At 42.5% G+C, this 20,348-nt stretch overlaps 2 long non-coding RNA genes across 2 annotated transcripts; one reads left to right on the top strand and one right to left on the bottom strand.

Annotated features, from left to right (window-relative positions):
• Positions 1-1,726: 1,726 nt before the first annotated feature.
• On the bottom strand, positions 1,727-2,357 carry LOC111946876 (uncharacterized). Its single transcript, XR_002872691.2, has 3 exons — positions 2,234-2,357; positions 1,975-2,130; positions 1,727-1,868 (listed from the first exon to the last, which is right to left on the bottom strand). It is a non-coding gene; the product is annotated as an uncharacterized LOC111946876 (long non-coding RNA).
• Positions 2,358-18,300: 15,943 nt separating this feature from the next.
• Positions 18,301-19,881, top strand: LOC144988953 (uncharacterized). The gene is made up of 2 exons (XR_013653059.1): positions 18,301-19,044; positions 19,118-19,881. It is a non-coding gene; the product is annotated as an uncharacterized LOC144988953 (long non-coding RNA).
• Positions 19,882-20,348: the final 467 nt, after the last annotated feature.

The following is a 20,348-nucleotide window of genomic DNA, read 5'->3' as shown; positions in this document are numbered from 1 at the left end:
GCAAATGCCATTTTTTGGCTAGCCTTTATCAAAAGTGGGCAGTGAGGGCGGTGAGGGAGGTTGTGGTGCGTAGATTTGGGCGTGGAAGGCGGGTTGCGTCTGCGGGCCATTCAACGCCGCTTGCGGCTTTAATTATTTTTACGTTTCTTCTTTCTTACGGATCCATTGATCGCAAATTTGACCCCCGCCACATACCCGAAAACTCACCAAAATTGCCACACAGCTGTGATAAATTGAAAATGAATTTTCGGCAAAGAGAACGTCACCCCCCCCACGATGATGACATCACAGCGAGCGTCCCCATAAAAAAAATGAATGGGCCGAAAATCGTTTATGCCCAGCCAGCAAAGCCAAGTGGGCCCCATATGGTTTAAAAATGGGCAGAAAATGTGGGCCCCGAATGGTTTTGTCCGCAGTTTCCGTGGTGGCCCCAACTGTGTATGCCCACATAGGCTTGAAGTGGGTGCTGAGTGGGTGTCAGATAGGCACCAGGTTGGTAAATAATATGAGAACCCATGTAGGGCCCATATTTTTGCCCATGTGGGCTGGAAGTGGGATTGAAACAGCGCCCATGTGGGTCCCAACTGGTTAAACTACCCAAGACCCACTTTGGCCCCACTAATGTGTCTATCAGTATCTTATATGGGTTTTATGTGGGACCTAAATGGGCTATAATGTGGGCTATAAGTGGGTTTGTCCGCAGTTTCCGTGGTGGCTCCAACTGTGTATGCCCGCATAGGCTTGAAATGGGTGCTGAGTGGGTGTCAGATAGGCCCCAAGTTGGTAAATAATATTAGAACCCATGTAGGGCCCATATTTTTGCCCATGTGGGCTGGAAGTGGGATTAAAACAGGGCCCATATGGGTCCCAACTGGGTAAACTACCCAAGACCCACTTTGGCCCCACTAATGTGTCTATCAGTATCTTATATGGGTTTTATGTGGGACCTAAATGGGCTATAATGTGGGCTATAAGTGGGTTTGTCCGCAGTTTCCATGGGGGCCCCCAACTGTGTTTGCCCACATGGGCTTGAAGTGGGTGGTCAGTGGGTTTCCTGTGGGCCCCAAGTGGGTAAGTAGCATTAGAACCATACTCATAGTTAACCATAACTCGTAGTTCTTCTTCTGTGGGCTGGAAGTATGATTGAAACAGGGCAAAGATGGGCCCCAATCAGGTAATCATCCATGACCCATTTTGGCCCCACTTATGCATCAATTAGTATTGCATATTGGGTTAATGTGGGACCTAAATAAGCCACCATATGGGCCATGAGTGGGTTTGTGCAGTGTTCCCATGGAGGTCCCACCTGTGTTTTCCTACAGTGCTATATACCAGTGAACCATTATAGGGTCTTCTTTTCCATCTAGCTTCCCTAAAACCCAAATGAGAAGATTCTGTAAAATCCCACTGTTTCATAACATAATTTTCCAAATGACGTCAACAAAATGCTTTTAAAATGTTTCAATTTAATAAAAGAAAATAAATTATCCTGATCCTGCATTATGAAAACGAGATACAAGACCATGGCAAGGTCACCCAAAGGTTTAACAGATAACACACAGGATCTAACATGCTACAGTTACTTAATAAAATAAAGAACAACTTCACTTGGTACAGTACAATATCAACAACCTTAATGTGTGCCGATTATGTGACGAAAAAATAAATAAATCCAGTAAAACAAAATACTCATGGCATCCTTGACGGTTCCTGAGTAGAAGCTCCATCGGCTTGTTATTCAAGCTCTCTTTGAGTCCTTATAGCTCGGTTTCCTCCCCTGTCACGAGCTCCAACAAACCATTTGGAGAAGCCTTTCTCCTCTTCCTTTAGTGGGACTGGTTGGGTGATGGCATTTTTCTTCACTGCCCCTAAAAAGAAATCACAAAAAACAAAGTATTCATTTTAGCCTGGGATTAAATTTACTAAATCATTTGTCAGTGATGAATATAGATTAATAAATTCAACTCTAATTACCATAGAAGACATCAAAAAGACGCAGCTAGCAGAACTTATTCTCTCCATGACGTCCAAACAGGTTATATTGCAGAGCCAACTCATTGGACATGAGGAAGCCCATCATTCGTCTGGTTGCATCATCCAAGAGTCCCCAATTACTCCAACCACAGCAACCTTTTTAAATAGAGAAAATATCACAAGATAGAAAGATGTAGTTAAACGTTAACATCTTAATTACATATATAAATAATAAAATAAACTTTAAGTATAAACTTACAACTGCTGACATGAAATCTATATCGGCGAGTCTGTCACGACAACTTGAGTGAAGCTACAGGTGACCTGACCGACACAAGGGACAAAATAACTAAACTCTGAAATAACCATTCCCTGAAGCAAGTATTCAAGTAACTCTAGGATAATATATATATATATATATATATATATATATATATATATATATATATATATATATATATATATATATATTAAGCATAATTAAAACTATTAAATACTTCCAGGAACTCAATAATGGGCCTATTATTTTTAATCCCTTAATAGTTAGCAACATCCATATTGTAGGAAAAGATCTTTCGCTCTGAGATTTTTCCACGCATGTTCTATTAGTCGGGAGAGATATAAGACCAAGATTCAGCCGGATAAAGTCACAGAAGGTTTATTCCCTAACAAAAGTTCTAAGACAGAATTAAAACAGATCTGGGTCCTCATTTTAGAAGGCCTTCAAAACGCAAGAAGTTACAGGCGTTTTACATGAAATGCCACAAGAGAGAAGAAGACAATAAAATGATGCTCTGCTCAGACTTTTAAAGACAATTCGGGTTTCAAAGTTCAGTCTTTTGTTCTTCTTGAGAACTGGACATCCAGAGCGGTTCTCACAGACATACTCTATTCTTCAGGTGGTTTAGATTAGAGTGCTGGCTCCATTTCTGCTGGCCAGTGCCCGAGAGGTCAGCATCCCCCTCCTCTGTAGGGGAATGAGTGACAGCTGCTGTCCATAGGTCACATCTCAGGAATGTGAGGTCAGGATGCACGGAGTTCAGTTAAAACACACACTTTAGCTATGGAATAAACTAAAGGTGATATATGTAAAACAGAAAACGTAATAAAATAAGACAGAGAAACCCTTCTAAAGTGAGGACCAAAAATATAATTTCCTTCAATATATATGATAGTATTACCTTTGGCACACACACAAAAGGATTTTTAAAATTAAATATCGGTTATTATCCTGAGTTTCTTTCCAAACTGGAAATAACAGGACTCATCCTCTGAGTCACCGGCTTTCGCTCTGTGTGTGTGACGTCAATCTCTGCAGATGGAGCCGGCCTCAGCAGCGTGTCTGCGTTTCTCCCAGGAAAACAAAAAAACATTCAAACTTCTGCAAAGGTGGATGTGCATATTGTGAATATAAAATAAAGCGCTTTTGACAAACATTCTTGCTCTGCGGAGAAAGTGGGTGTGTGTCTGTGGGCGGGGCCGGCAGCGCAGACTCTTCATGAACGGGACAGTTCTCAAAGTGTTCTTCACGTCACCTCATGAGAACCCGCTCGATTTTAGCGGAATACTCAAATGCTTGAATGGGTCGAAATACCGCTTAGGTGTCTTTTTGTGAGGAATCAACATTATAATACACTGAAAGCTAAAACAAAAAAGATTTTGCATTTTATGGATCTAAACTCGCCGCTGGACTGATTAGTTTTCATTCATTTTTACCGAGAAATTCCGGTCATTTTTCAAAATAAGATCATTAAGACTCATAATAAAACGAACTAAAAAACATTTCACACAAAACCTGGCCAAATTATATCTGACCAAAACAAGTTATCCCCGCAAGATCCAAATGGAAACCACTAAATTGGACGGAAACCCGCCGAATCTGGCAACTCTGTTACTAGGATGCGCTTCCTTGTTTGACGCCTCGGTGAAACGCCGACACACACTGGCTGGATGATCGGTGACGCGACCCACCACTACTTGTCATCATGTCTGCAAATAAACCTGCTGCACGTGGAAACTAGTTGTCTGCCCGTTTGTGACACCGGCTTCTTTCAAATGCAAAAGCCGCTGTAACGTGGATGGATTCAACTGCAGAACAGAACAACACTCCCGAGCTGCGCATGCTTTTATGAACCACATTTATCATTGCCAGTTAGAGCTGTAAGCGAAACACAAAACCAAAAAGGTATCTTACCTTGATATCAATAAATGGCCTGGATGAACGGTGCGACAGAAGTGCAGAATCTCCTTGCGTTGACGGACTAGGACGACTGACTGAATCCGTATCAGGAAATGAGCGGCAGATTCAAAACGCGGCAACCGTCCAATCAGCAACGCCTGCTTACCACTTTGAAATCCTTAAACCACCCTGCTTGCCCTTTGAGAAAAATTAAAACTTTAAATCTATTTTTTTTTACTTTTCAAAAGTCAAAATAGGTTTTTGTAATAAGGCAGGTTTCTACTCCAATATAAAAGTCATTTTATTTAGATATTAAAATTTTCAATAAAAACTAGACCAAACCAATCCAGCATATGTATGGAGTCCTATACTGTTCATAATTAAATAAATAAATATTTGATTAAATAAATAAATGTGACCTCATGCAAATACACAATCAACCAATAAATCTCTCATAAATATATAAAAAGATCATGAAAAGGTGAAAAACCTGCACACTGATTTTAAATTAGCCATTATATCATTCAATATATTTCATTTTGCTTTAAAAACCTGTTTATTATTTTAAAACAGCATTTTAAAATATTCATTTTTAATCATGTGGAATATTATTATAAATCTACTTCTTTTTTCAGAACCTTAGATTTCAAAATCAATATTTTCCAAAGTAGCTTTGTTTTATTTCATGTTACAGTTTTTCACCATGGCGTATTTATTTCATGAAGAGCTTTTTCAGCAGAATGTGTCTATCTGTCAATCAGTGAAAGTGGGCGGGATCTAAACGCTCATTGGCTGATCCATGGAAATCGACTCTTATTCCTCGATACCCGCTCAGCGGTGTTCCAGTCAGAGAGATGACATGTTTCAGTGATATCTGCACGGCTTTGCTGACATTAGAGATCAAATATAGACAAACAATCTGTCTGCTGCAGAAGATGCAAACATGGACCACTCTGTTTTTGTAGTTTGAGGGTTTGTGTGGACCAAAGGAGCTCCGGTCGTCCACGTCTCGAATTCCCCGTGAAACACTCTTGAATCTTACGCAATTCACTCAGCTCTCCTTTGCTCTGCAGCTAACAGCTCTGCTGTCTGAGCTCACAGATCCAGTCGGACGTCATCGTGCCTTATGTCGGCTCGCAGGAGGCGAGCTGGCGGACCGACAGACAGTCGGACCAGACAGCAGTGGATAGGGGAACAAGCCCGCTCGGGCCTCCTGAACCTTATGATATTTTTTCTTTTTTCATTGAGACAGTGATTATAAATCAGGTCCTCTGTTTTTTTTTTCCCCTCTTGGGGAAAATGTTGAACCTTTCCTGCGAAAGTTTCTCTTTCTGGTTGTAAAACGCGGCGGAGATCCGGGGTTTGATTTGGGATCACTTCCCCGTTCAGACCTCTCAGAGCTGGTTATTAAAAGATTCAGTCTCTATACTTTGGATATACTTTTTTATTATTACTTTTCCGGCGAACTGAACAGACCCTTAACTTAACTTGCGCTCACACACACACACACACACACACACTTTTTGCGCTGGGCGCTCTGATTTACAAGTTTGACTGCAGGAGCTGAAGACTCTCTGGGATGATCTCATGAACTCAAACATGGAAACATTGTTGTGGAACTATTCCAAATAAATAAACCTGATCTCTTAACATTCTCCATGTGCATTGTAAGTGAGATAAACACAGGCAATCGCTCCATGTGGCTATCAGGCAAAAGCATTAGCTGCTAGCTCCTCCCACACGCGACATGGTGCGTTTATTGAACTCCAGTTCACAGAAGTTTTGTGAAAGTCCAACAGCCACTCAGCCTAACTTAGACCACTACTAGATGTTCATGAGAAGATGAAAATTGCAGAACCGACCACAAAATCACCTGAATTACGCACACTCGCCCAAAGCCACTTTTATCCGCAAATTTAGAACCAAAACTGCCCAATTTCGTGTAACACTGTGGATGTGTTGAGGTGCATACTCCCCCTAGTGTTGAGGAGTGGGCATCGCGCCGTCACGTTCACTGAAGCATCTTCGATCGATGTAGTCAGGGTGCTGCTGCTCATGTCTGAGTAAAGGAGTAGCCAATCACAAAAGTGTCTCCGCCTTGTCTGGTTTTATTGACAGACAGACCCAGTCTCCTGAAAAAGCTCTTCATGAAATAAATAAACCATTGTGAAAAACAGCAACATGAAATAAAAACAAAGCTACTTTGGAAAATATTGTTTTTGAAATCCAAGGTTCTGAAAAAAGACGTAGAATTATAATAATATTCCACATGATCAAAAATGAATATTTTAAAATGCTGTTTTAAAATAATGAACAGGTTTTTAAAGCAAAATGAAATATATTGAATAATATAATGGCTAATTTAAAATCAGTGGGCGGGTTTTTCACCATTTCATGGTCTTTTTATATATTTATGAGAGATTTATTGGTTGGTTGTGTATTTGCATGAGGTCACATTTATTTATTTAATCAAATATTTATTTATTTAATTTTGAACAGTATAGGACTCCATACATATGAACACATTTTATTTCAGTAGTAGTGTCAGGTAAGTTTGCATGACAGATGTTAAACTATTTTTGTAAGCTAACACAAGTAAAAGAAAAAATAGCAAATTGCTCTTTATGCTCATTGTGATTAAATGGGAAATGGTGTATACTTATATAGCGCTTTCTACCTTCTTTCGAAGGCCCAAAGCGCTTTATAGTCACAGTCCCATTCACCCATGCACACACACATACACACACTGATGGCGGCTCCGCTGCCGAACACTGGCGCCAACCTCCCACCAGAGACAAGGTGGGGTTCAGGGTCTTGCCCAAGGACACTGCGACATATGGGCATGCAAGGCGGGAATCATACCTGCAATCTTACGATCATGGGTCGACCGCCCTACCGCTGCACCACGGCCGCCCCATATTAGTGCAAAGGTTTTACTACAAAGGGGAATATTCTGCTGTGTTCCAACCAATTTCACATTTAAACACTTTCAACATAATTCCAAAAAAAATTAATTAAAATTGCATGCACTAAATTAGATGAACTAAGGGAATTATTAGATATTCACCTCACCCAGCTCACTCTGTTAAGACAGAAACACTGCAAAGCGTGAGACACAGCGCAGAGGACAGCATCATGACACATTCACCTTTTCCACAGCTAGACTGCCACAGTTAAACTAATGTCAAAAATTAATAACTGAAATGCAACCAAAGACCACCATCCAAATAAATGTTTAATGTCTTGTAATCTGCAATCTAATTGCCTGCAATTCTTATTCAGCTGGCCTGAGCCCACTGATGGGTTGCAAGTGCCCTTCTGCAGGGCCCTGAGATTAAATCTGTGTTGTTTGTTGATTGCACATTACAGGGAATAAAAGTCTTGGTTCATTTTGTATGCACTAAAACTGGGTGGATTAAAAAAGGTTAAAAACTGCTATGTTTCACAAAACATACTGTATACAGCATTAGTTTTCTGTGTTTTAGAATTTAAGGTAGGGTATGGTAGGTGTAGGTACCAAAACTATTCAGCCTGCAATTACCGTTGGAGGTTCTTCAGGGTCCTGGGACTAATGCTGACGTCACATTTTTTTGATTGGCTATCCGTTGGTCCGGTGACGTGTCAGATTGTGATAGGACAAATTACAATACTGGTAAATGGTAAATGTCGTAAACGGATACAGAGCTTTTCTACCTTCCTTGAAGGCCCAAAGTGCTTTACAGTCACAGTCCCATTCACCCTTTAACACACATTCACAGACTGGTGGTGTCTCCGCTGCCGAACACTTGCGTCAACCTTAAAAAACAGAGTTAAGGTGGGGTTCAGTGTCTTGCCCAAGGACACTTCGACACATAAGCAGAGCACAATGATTCTTCTTTTTCAAAACGTTACCTTGAGACCTTTGCACCCCTAAGTATTGACTACATATGCATACATGGCCAATAAAAAACCTTGAAGCCAGGCTTGTTCTGAATAGGACAGCAAAACAACAAATGTGTTATGTTCAAACAAAGTTACCACTTCATTTTAAACTGTGTCGTTAAAAAACTTGAATCTGTGTTGGATCCACTGAGCACCAATGAAAAAAGTAAATATTTTTAATAAATAGGAAAGCCAGACAGAAGACTAGATGGCTGTATGGTGCCAAAATTGGAACAAGTGGTCACCCTACTTGTATCTAATTGCTTACTGCTACATCCTCAAAATCTCAGCACTTCCTCTACAAACTACCAAAACTCTGGACAGGAAAAAATAAATGTCATAATTGTCCAATATTGCAAATGCAGGTTGGTCTGGGTAAAACATGGTAAAATATTAAAATGTATGTCTATTTGTGGTTCATCAATTTAGCCAGTGTTAACAGCTGGACTGATCAGAATTAGAAAAGCTGTGATTCATATTCAATTTGGAAAGAGTCTTCAGGGGTTCTGTCATTTTGCTCATCTTCTTGGATTTTAAGCATTTGTCTAGTAACAGAATACAAAAATAACCTTTTAAAATACCTGCCCATATGGTTAACCCATTAGCCCTCTTAATGTGGTACTCATTCGTAGCAAACCATGTGGGTCCTACATACAGTGGCCCAGTTACAGACCAGGTCTTCTTCGCCCACCTAGATCCTTTATTGGGCCTATATGGTTAGCCCATGAGGGCTCCTCACGTGGGACCCATGAAAGTTATACCACATGGGTCCTACATACAGTGGCCCACTTACAGACCAGGTCTTCTTCGCCCACCTAGATCCTTTATTGGGCCTATATGGTTAGCCCATGAGGGCTCCTCACGTGGGACCCATGAAAGTTATACCACATGGGTCCTACATACAGTGGCCCAGTTACAGACCAGGTCTTCTTCGCCCACCTAGATCCTTTATTGGGCCTATATGGTTAGCCCATGAGGGCTCCTCACGTGGGACCCATGAAAATTATACCACATGGGTCCTACATACAGTGGCCTACTTACAGACCAGGGCCTCATTTATAAAACTTTGCGTAGGATTTGCGTCAGAAGTGGTGTACGGATGAAACATAGGACGTGCGTACGCACAGAAATATTGGGATTTATAAAACCGTGCGCACGCACATCCCACGCATCTTTCCCTTAATAAATCACAACCAATTCTAAATGCAGTGCAGCTTTTGCGGCTTCATGACACGCCCATAGTTGCCTATAAATAGTCCGTGAAACGCCCACAAGTTAATATTCATTGATTGCAAAACCATGGCAAACACCGAGAGGAAATCAAAAAAACGTAACTTTCTTCTAGGACACTCATGGAGTAGAGCCAGAGGACGGACGTGCTAGGTGGCCGCTCCTCAAATAACTATTAAAACTGCCCACTAAGAACTCGCACAAATCAACAGCTTTCAAACTTAGAACGCGTTACTGGGTGGAAAGGAGAGTAAATAGGAGAGGCGAGCAAAACGCTATAATGCCAAAAGGGCAAGAGAAAAACAGCTCAGCGTCGAAGACCAGCAACACAGCCGAACAACAAGCTAATCCGAACGACAACGCCAATGTAACGCCGAGCCACTTACTGAAAGCCATAGAAACGCTCAAGTTTGAGCTGAAAGAGGATAATGACAGCATAAGAAAAGACATAAACTCATCACGCCAAGAGATGAGAAGTAAACTTGATAATATAAGTAAAGAAATGCAAGGACTAACGGAGAGAGTGGACGAAGCTGAGACCCGCGTGGGGCAAGTCGAGGAAGTATCAACGGAGCTGACCCGCACACTTCTTCAGTGGATTAAACGCCAAAGGATCACTCAAACTAAATTAACCGACCTCGAATCAAGATCCAGGAGAAATAATATTAGATTGTTTGGAGTGGAGGAAGGAGCGGAAGAGAAGTCCGTACTCCAATTCATTACCGATCTCCTCAGACGGGAGTTACTATTACCCTCGGAACTGGATCTAAAAATCCAGTGGGCTCACCGAACCCCCACACGCAAGCCAGGACCCAACGCTCCCCCGAGACCAATCATCATCAACTTTCAAGAATTCACCACCAAAGAGCTTGTTTTGAGACAAGCTTGGAAAAAGGGACTGATCCAGATAAAGGGCAGGAGCATTTATTTTGATCACGATTACGCACCTGAGATTGTCCAGAAGCGCAAAGAATACCAAGCGGTGAAGAGGGCTCTGAAGAGCAGCGGCATACAGTTCCAAACACCTTATACAAGCATGCGGATCCACTGGAGGGATGGCGTTCAGGTGTACAGCAGCGCCCACGCAGCCGGCCTAGAGCTGCGCAGACGGGGATTCGATGTGGAAGTGCCGGTCTCAACAGCGGAGGAAGAGGCGGGGGAGTCCCGTCTGCAGGAGATCCTAGGATGGCAACGAGCAGCCCCCCCACCACCGGAGAGCAGACCCTCCACCAGGCAAAGAGTAAAGGAAAAGCTAAGAGAGTTCGCCAGAAACGAAGATAAGTGATATAATTGGAAGATGTTAATAACCACGCCTCCTTAAATTCACTGGATTAAATGGGGCGGCACCAGAAGCGCAGGTGAGGACTTCATCGCTGGACAATAAGGATGGAAGGGACTTTTTGTTGCCCCAAACCCTTCATAGGACCCTCTCCTACCGGGAGAGTTAACCCTAGACCTGCCAGCGGGGCCCAGGTGGGAGAAATACTTCACCCACTGCGTGGAAGTTTCAGGTACTTCCTATGTACCTGTAATGTTTATGTTTTTCTTATTCACCATTTTACGTTCCCCATACTCACAGTTCTGTTTAGTTTTTCAGCGGGGCCTACTGTTATTATGTTTAACGGAAATGAATGAGCAAGGAAATTATAAAATACTCTCAATAAATGTGAATGGCCTTGGTAATCCCATTAAAAGAAGCAAAGTGTTAACAAAACTTAAGAAAGATAAAGCGCAAGTGATATTTATACAAGAAACTCACCTGTCCAAAGCAGAACATAGGAAGTTTGTTAAATTAGGGTATACAAACTGTTTTTTTAGCTCTTATAAAAACAGTAGAAGGAGGGGTGTACGAACATTAATATCGAATAATGTTAATTTTGAAATGATTGAAGAAAACAAAGATAAAGATGGGAGATATGTTATCGTTAAAGGAAGAATAAATAATACCCTTGTCACATTAGTTAACGTGTACGCCCCTCCAGAAGAGGGCCCACACTTCTTTAAAACATTATTCAATAAAATTATTACTATAAGCGAAGGAATCTTGATTTGTGGAGGAGATTGGAATACAATCTTAAATACATCTAAAGACACAACAAGCCTTAAAAAATATAAGAATATAAAATCAAAAAATCTCATTTCTATTCTCAAAGACGCAGGTTTATGCGATGTGTGGAGAGAACTACACCCCTCAGAGAGAGATTATACGCACTATTCCGGAGCTCACAAGGTCCACTCAAGAATAGACTTCTTTCTGATTGATAACCGGGACAGACACAGGGTCTTAAACTGTAATATAGGGACAGCAGACATATCTGATCATAACTCTATAAATTTAACAATACATCTAGATAACCAACAAAGAAGATCTCTTTGGAAAATGAACACTAGCATCCTCAATAATGAATCTGAAGTGCAAAAAATTAAAAAAGAAATCACAGACTGCATTACCATCAATAATGATGGTCATATAGAACCAATAATGATATGGGATACTGTCAAAGTAGTGATGCGAGGGAATCTGATATCAAGGATGTCGTACCTCAATAAAAAGAAAATGATTACACAGACTGAGCTTGAACCACAGTTAAGAAGGCTAGAGAAACAACAACACTCAGATAGAAGTAATGAGTTGACGAAAAGTATAAAAGAGGTTAAAGAACAGCTGTCCAGTATATTAGAACAAGAGACCCAGAAAAAATTAAGATTCACAAAACAATTTTTTTATGAATCAGGCCCAAAAGCAACAAAGATTCTGGCAAAGCGCTTAAGGTCACTGCAAAAGAGGAACTTGATTCATAAAATCAGAGATCCTGCCACCAACAATATAAATTATGAACCAGAAATAATTCAACAAATATTCCTAAATTATTATAAAACTCTATATGCCAGTGAGCCAGTCAATGAAGGAGAAGTTACAGACTTTTTGGCTAATTTAGATCTGCCTTCTATCGGATCCACTCAAAATAAGATTTTAACCTCCCCAATTACAAAAACTGAACTGGATAAAGCCATTAGGAGACTGAAAAATAACAAAAGCCCAGGAAGCGACGGCTACCCAAATGAGTGGTATAAAGTCTTTAAAGAAGATCTAGCTCCTCTTTTACTAGATTCGTTCAACTGGACACTTAAAAATGCCAGGATTCCACCATCTTGGAAAGAGGCAGTTATCTCTGTATTACTAAAAGAAGGGAAAAATAAGGAATATTGTGAGTCCTATCGACCAATCTCAATTTTAAACGTTGATTATAAATTATTCACATCAATAATAACAAGACGACTGGAAACTTTTCTCCCTGATCTGATAGATGAGGACCAGACAGGTTTTATAAAAGGACGACAGACACAGGACAACATAAGACGCTCACTGCACGTCATAAACGAAGTTAACAAAGTCAACACTCCTGCAGTCTTAATAAGTTTAGACGCTGAGAAGGCCTTTGATAGAGTCAGCTGGTGCTTCCTAGTCGCTGTCCTGAGGAGCATGGGCTTTAGCCCCCTCCTCATTAAATGTATACAAGCATTATACCATAAGTCGACAGCCAGAATTAAAATAAATGGAAACTTGACAGAGAACTTTGAGCTGTTCAGAGGAACACGACAAGGATGCTGTCTGAGCCCTGCTCTTTTTGCTCTGTTCATTGAGCCTCTAGCCCAGTATATCAGACAGTGTGACGAATTAAAAGGGGTGACGATAGGAAAGGAAGAACAAAAAATAGGGCTCTTTGCAGATGATATTATTATTTATCTACAGAACCCAGACCTAGCATTCCCAAAACTCCTGACAATTCTGAAGGATTTTGGAAGGAAATCCGGATACAAATTGAATATTTCTAAAACGCAATTACTCTGCATAAATTATAAACCAGCAGATTCAATCAGACAAAGATATAAGTTGAAATGGGATGCAGTAAATATAAAATACTTAGGAGTTTTTCTGACAGTAAAACTTGATAAACTTTATGAGATTAATTATAGTAGGATGAATAATGCAATACAAAAAGACCTAACAAAATGGACTAGTCTGTTCATGGACCTTAGCTCCAAAATAGAGGTTATAAAAATGAATGTGCTACCTAGATTGTTGTATCTTTTCTCATCATTGCCAGTGCAGATCCCAGAGGATCAATTTGTAAAATGGGACAAACAAGTGAGTAGATTTATTTGGGAAGGGAAAAAACCAAGAGTGAAACTGAAAACACTCCAACTAGAAAAAGAAAGAGGAGGATTAGGCCTCCCTAGCTTTCGAGAATACTACTTAGCAGCCCAGTTAAGATACATAGTATGCTGGTGTACAACAGAATATTACTCCAAATGGAAACAAATCGAGCTGACCTATAGTAAATGTCCACCACAAGCAAGACTGGGTGAGAAAATACAAATAGAAATCACAGAACAAAACCCTATTATTGAAACAACATTAAAGATCTGGTGGAGCATGGTCAATAAATACGACATAGGTGGAGATTACAAACTACTTATCTGGCCCTCACAATCTCAAAAATACAGAACGGGCAGATGGACAATATTTTTAAGAAATGGAGTGACAGAGGAATGACGGCAGTGTGCATGTTAACAGACGGAAAACTGTTCAAGTCCTTTGAAATGCTCAAAGAGGAGTTTCAGCTGGATACGGCTGACCTATTTAGGTATTTTCAATTAAGGCACTTCTACAATACGGAGATTAAAAAATATCTTAGTCAAGATGGAAGCAAGTTAATAGAAATGCTGATGGGGTCTTATAAGAAGTTACATTTAAGGGTCATTTCCAAACTGTACAGATGCTTGTTAAACTGTAATGGATATAACTCTCTGTATATAAAACAAAAGTGGGAATCAGAATTACAAATTTTACTGTCAGAAGATAAATGGCATTCAATCTGTGGACTACAGCATAGCTCCACATGTTCTAGAAAATGGAGAGAATTTGGATGGAAAATCTTGACAAGGTTTTTTATTAGTCCTCACATAAAGAGTAAACAACTGGGAACCTCACAACAATGTTGGAGGCTATGTGGGGACTTCAACGTTAACCATTCACACATCTTTTGGTCATGTGGAATTATTTCTCCTTTCTGGAAAATTATGGTTAAAACCTTTCAGGATATCCTAGGATGTGAGATAGTTATGGACCCTAAGACATTGTACTTTGGCCTATCGATGGACGTTATTCGTCCAGAAGACAAATACCTGTTCAAGGTGATGATACTAGCCTGTAAAAAGGCAATAACAAGAAATTGGCTGAGAAGTGAAGCACCGACACTGCAGCAATGGAGAGACATTATGGAGGAAATTTTCTCCATGGAGAAGATTACGTATTACTTAAGGCTGGATGCACATAAACTCGAAGATCGATGGAAGAAATGGACACAATATTCAGCTCCCTCGGTCCGGTCTTGAAACAATGTCTTAGTTGCGCCCCGCTACTAACGTCTGTTTTTGTCCCCCCCACCCTTTTTTTTCGTTTTTTTTTTTTCTTCTTTCCCCTCCCTCTCCTTCTGTTCCCATTGCTTTTGTTCTGAAACGAAAAACTGTATTCTGTGTTAAGAAAATTATCTCAAAAAAAATAAAGTAAAAAAAAAAAAAAAAAAAAAACGTAACTTCACTCAATTTGAAGTTGAAGTTATCGTTGGCGAGGTGGAAAAGAGGAGAAAAATGTTGTTTGGAGGGCACAGTGTGGGCACTACTAATGCTAAAAAGGCACGTGATGCCAAACGGTGGCAGACGCCGTAAATGCTGTAGCCTCACAACCTCGAACCGTGGCCGAAATAATAAAGAAATGGTCGGACATCAAAGTCGAGGCATAAAAAACGTCTAGCGCTCCATCGGAGGGAGCACCGGAGCGCCAGATGCACCGGTTGACACGCGTGGTTCCTCCGAGTGCTCCTCTGTAACGCAGAGCCCAAAAGCCCGCAGAGGTCCAACAGGACGGCTCGAGGAAGTCGGAACCGGCTCATAAGCCACTCGTCCTCGTTTGCCAGCAAGTCTTCTTGCTGTCTAAAGATCCGTTCACTCCGAATTCTTCCATTTGCCACATCTTCTAAGTGCGCAAGATCAGCCATTGTGCGTCATTATGCATTGTGATGGGGCATTTTATTTCCATCCATTTATTGCATCTGACAAGCTTCAGATGTCGGTAATATTATCGACGTGGAAATGGGAAATTGTTCCACGCAAATGTAGTAGTTTTAGGGGATGTCATCTGGACTTGGTTTTAAAGTTGGAAGACGTTTCACCTCTTATCCAAGAGGCTTTGTCAATTCTGAAATAGCTGGTCTAAGCGCTGGTATATATGCGCTCATGGGGGAGGAGTCAGACCTGAAACTGGAGGTGTTGTCCACTTAGCCTACGTGGTTTCGGGTCGTTAATAGTCCTTTGTCCTCAGCTGGGGGTTGGGGAGTCAGTGACTCCCTCTCCAAATGGTCGTCTCTTTCAGCGGTTAACGACTCAGGTGGAACTGGTTTGGTTTGTTTAGGTTTCAAAACACTGCCGTAGATGGATGGAAGAATAAACCTGAGACCACCATTCTTATTAAGAGGTTTATCCTTCTTGACGAAGATGGCTTCTTTCACTTCTCGCTCAAACCATCCTTTCTCTCTGGCTAGAATTCGGACTTCACTGTCCTCGAAAGAGTGGTTAGTGGCCTTCAGGTGGAGATGTACTGCAGACTCAGGTCCACTTGGGTTGGCTCTGCGATGTTGGTAAAGCCGCTTGTGTAGCGGTTGTTTGGTTTCTCCTATATACTGTTCATTGCAGTTCTCTTTGCAGTGGATAGAGTTCACAACATTACTCTGTTTGTGGCTGGGAATTTTGTCCTTTGGATGAACCAGTTTCTGTCTGAGGGTATTGACTGGTTTGAGATGAACTGGGATGTTATGTTGTTTGAAAATCCTTTTAAGTTTTTCAGACAGGCCTGAGATATATGGAATTGAAATACTGTTCTGTTTTGTCTCTTGTTCCTTCTTGTCTTGTTTTCCTGTACGATGAACTATATAACAGGTTAGACACAAAGGAAGGAGAGAAGGACTTGTACAGGCTAGCCAGACAGAGAGACAGAGATGGGAAGGACGTGCAACAGATAAGGGTGATTAAGGACAGAGATGGAAAGGTGCTAACAACCCAAGAGAGTGTACAGAAAAGATGGAAGGAGTATTTTGAGGAGCTGATGAACGAGGAAAATGACAGGGAAAGAAGGGAGGAAGATGTGGTTGTTGTGGAGCAGGAAGTAGCAGAGATTGGAAAGGATGAGGTTAGGAAGGCTCTGAAAAGGATGAAGAGCGGAAAGGCCGTTGGTCCTGATGACGTACCTGTGGAGGTATGGAAGTGCTTAGGAGAGACAGCAGTGGAATTTCTAACGAGGTTGTTCAATAGGATTTTAGAGAGTGAGAAGATGCCTGAGGAATGGAGGAGAAGCGTTCTGGTTCCGATTTTTAAGAACAAGGGTGACACACAGAACTGCAGCAACTATAGAGGAATAAAGTTGATGAGCCACACAATGAAGCTGTGGGAAAGAGTAGTGGAAGCCAGGCTTAGGAAGAAGGTGGAGATTTGTGAGCAGCAGTATGGTTTCATGCCCCGTAAGAGCACCACTGATGCCATTTTTGCTTTGAGAATGTTGATGGAAAAGTACAGAGAAGGTCAGAAGGAGCTGCATTGTGTGTTCGTAGATTTAGAGAAGGCGTATGACAGGGTGCCGAGGGAGGAGCTGTGGTACTGTATGAGGTCGTCTGGAGTGGCAGAGAAGTATGTCAGAGTAGTTCAGGACATGTATGAGAGAAGTATGACGGTGGTGAGATGTGCTGTAGGTCAGACAGAGGAGTTCAAGGTGGAGGTGGGACTACACCAAGGATCAGCTTTGAGTCCTTTTTTGTTTGCTATGCTGATGGACAGGCTGACAGACGAGGTAAGACAGGAATCTCCCTGGACAATGATGTTTGCGGATGACATTGTAATTTGCAGTGAGAGTAGAGAGCAGGTGGAGGAACAGCTAGAGAGGTGGAGGTTTGCTCTGGAAAGAAGAGGCATGAAGGTCAGTCGTAGTAAGACAGAATACATGTGTCTGAACGAGAGGGATCAAGGTAGAAGCGTTAGGTTACAGGGGGCTGAGGTGAAGAAGGTGCAGGAGTTTAAGTACTTGGGGTCAACAGTGCAGTGTGATGGGGGGTGTGGAAAAGAGGTGAAGAGGCGAGTGCAGGCAGGTTGGAGCGGGTGGAGGAAAAAGTCAGGAGTTTTGTGTGACAGAAGAGTGCCAGCAAGACTCAAAGGAAAGGTGTACAAGACAGTGGTGATACCAGCTCTGCTCTATGGGTTAGAGACGGTAGCAGTGAGACAGTGACAAAAGGCTGAGAGCTAACTCCATGACTTAGGGGCCTGGTCGTCGTTGCTCCTTGCCCTTCTGCCGTGGGCTGGGATGGGGGTCGGGTCCGGCGCCTGGGTGGGGCGGGCTGGGGTGCTGCGTTGTCCTCACCTTGGGTGCTGGCTCCCTGGGCCCGGCGGTGCTCTCTCCGCACGGTGGGGGGGTTCATATTACACCTGAGCCGGGGGTGTTTGTGTCCCTGGGGGGTGGGTCCTGGTCCTTGCCCCTGAGCGCTGGGCCCCGCCAAACTTCCAACATGGCCGAGCCTGGTCGGGCCATATTTATAACACCCCTTGTGGGCCCTCTTTTTTCCCCGGGGTTCCCCCCTCCTGGGCGGGGGCGGCGGGCCCCTGCCTTGCTCCTCCCTGGACCAACCGTGGGCCGGGCGGGTGGCTGCCTGGAGTGCGGAGCGGGTCTCCCTTGGGGGGTCCTGGCTCGTACCTGGGGTAGGGGCGGGGGGATGCCTGGAACTCCTGAGTGGTGGTGGGGTGCTCGTCTGGGGCTGTGGGCGTCCTTCTCCGGTGGGGCCCTGCGTTGGGCGCTCCCGGCGCGGCGGGGGGGCTGCTCTCCTGGTTGGGCTGGGGCGGCGCTCTCTTTCCCTCCGTGCCTCCCTGCTCTCTGGCTCTGGGGGCCTTGCGGCGGTCCTGCTGGCCCTGGCCTGGGTGGCGGGCTTGGTCGCCCGGGCGGCGGTTGTTCCCTGCCGGTTCCCGTGTGGCGTTGGGGGGATTTCGGCTGCCGCTGCTGCTGCGGTGGGGGTCTTGGGGTGGGGATGGCTGGGCACTCTCCCTCCTTCTTTTCACGTTCCACCATCCATTTTAGAAGAACATAAACACTCACCTGAGCACAGGTGTTAGCTCACCTTTGCACTAACAGTTTACATGATTGAATGACTGAAATATTTCACACTAGTTGGTTTTAAGGCATAAGTATGCGTGTGAACACTATCTGTTTTGTGTACATGTCGACAGCTGGACATTTTTGCAGCTAGCAGGTGTGTTTATAACATTTGAGTGTGTGTGTGGATAGGCCCCGCCCTTTTTGTACTGCATTTGAACCTTACCATAATGATTAACAACCAGTAAACTTGTTGCTTTATGCTGCTTCATGGTCTTACCCCCCTTCCCCTCCTATTATCACCCTCCCACCCCCCCTCTCTAACGTCCCTCTCTCTTCTTCCCCTCTTTCCTTTTCCGTCCGGTCCAACATGTAACCCGGGTGATTTTCAGCTGTTTTTCGTTCTGCTCTCTCTCTCCGTTCTGTCCGGCTGCTTACGAACTATCGCGAGACTTGCGCGGTTCCGGGAATTCCCACGTGACCTTCGTGTCTCTTTAAAAATGGCGTAGTACAGACTGTTGCAGGAAGCTAGTTGGAGCTACTGCTACAGGTACGCCCTTTACGCCATTCCTAACTGTATTTCGACTTTCTACTATTAAGACTGATATGGCTTCAACTTCTAGGAACGTCTATCTGTGTGTCCAGATATTGTGCTACCGCGATTTGTTCAATCTAAGAGGGACCTGGTAAGTTCAAGCCTTGTTTACATTTTTCGGAGCTAGCATGCTAGCGCTAGCCTCTGAGATAACAGAACTAAACTCAAATTGTTTTGTATTTATTTGTGCCAAGACTTATTTTGTAAACTCTGCATTTTATATCGAAATGTTTAAACATTATCCTGATGACAAATGGATTGCATTTAATGTTATGGTGCAGTATTTATTTGATCATTTTTGAACTTAAGAGTACTCTGCTGAATTGTTTATTTAAATTGTACATGTACTTGAATTATTGAAACCGGACAATTGAATGTTTGAATCTACTCATGTGAACTTGACATATGTTTATGTTGGTCCTGTCCCATACAGGCCAGGTTCCATTCCATCTCCATTCCATCTCCATTCCATTTCCATTCCATCTCCATTTCTATGAGAGTCCTTTCTTTGGATGGTGAGCTGCCTGGAATTGCCTAGAACCTGTGTGGTAAGAGGCCCAGTAGCCCTGTCCTCTCCCTATGTAACACCACACCTTGCCTTCACAAAAGGCACAGTGGAACTGTTCTGATTCTTCTTGGACCATAAAACCTGGATTGAATTCTGGAATTACAGCAACCAGCTCTCTTGGAACGCATGAACTGTTTGTTTAAAAAGAAACATTGTGAACATCTTGTGTAAATATTGTATATGTCTTTTGGGGTTAACTATAAAAAATTTCACTTTTTGCACCATAGCCGTTATCTTTGTCTTTGTGTGTTGGTTGGGCCTTTCACCTCCCTCCCTGAGACGAAACCATAGATCATCTGACACTAGCCTAAACTCAAATATCGTAAAGATCCCAATGAGTATATCCATTTGGGCTACATGTTAAAAACACCAAAGATTTTCAAACATGATTGAAATTAATAAAGTTTGGCCTCAATTACAAAAGGGGTTTATTCAGACATACCTGTGGTTTGTCTGAAGATTAATAACCCCTCTTGTTAAAGTAAAATATGTCCAACACAAGAGGCCCTCAGCTCTCATCTGTCTGCCCAGCTGTTGGACAGGACAAGTTAAAAAAAAAAAAAAAGGTTTTACCTTAGCAAGTTGACAAAGGCTTAAAAAGCTTAACTTCACTACAGAGCTTATCTGTTGGTCCATCCTAAAATTACTCTCCAATTTAACACCCAAGTTAGAAACAGTTGATTTTAAGAAA

The sequence above is a fragment of the Oryzias latipes genome, chromosome 22 (genome assembly GCF_053564925.1).
Source record: "Oryzias latipes strain Hd-rR chromosome 22, Olatipes_Hd-rR_3.1".
In the NCBI taxonomy this organism is placed as follows: domain Eukaryota; kingdom Metazoa; phylum Chordata; class Actinopteri; order Beloniformes; family Adrianichthyidae; genus Oryzias; species Oryzias latipes.
Note: the sequence above shows the minus strand (reverse complement) of the source record. Positions and strands in the feature narration are given on the sequence as shown.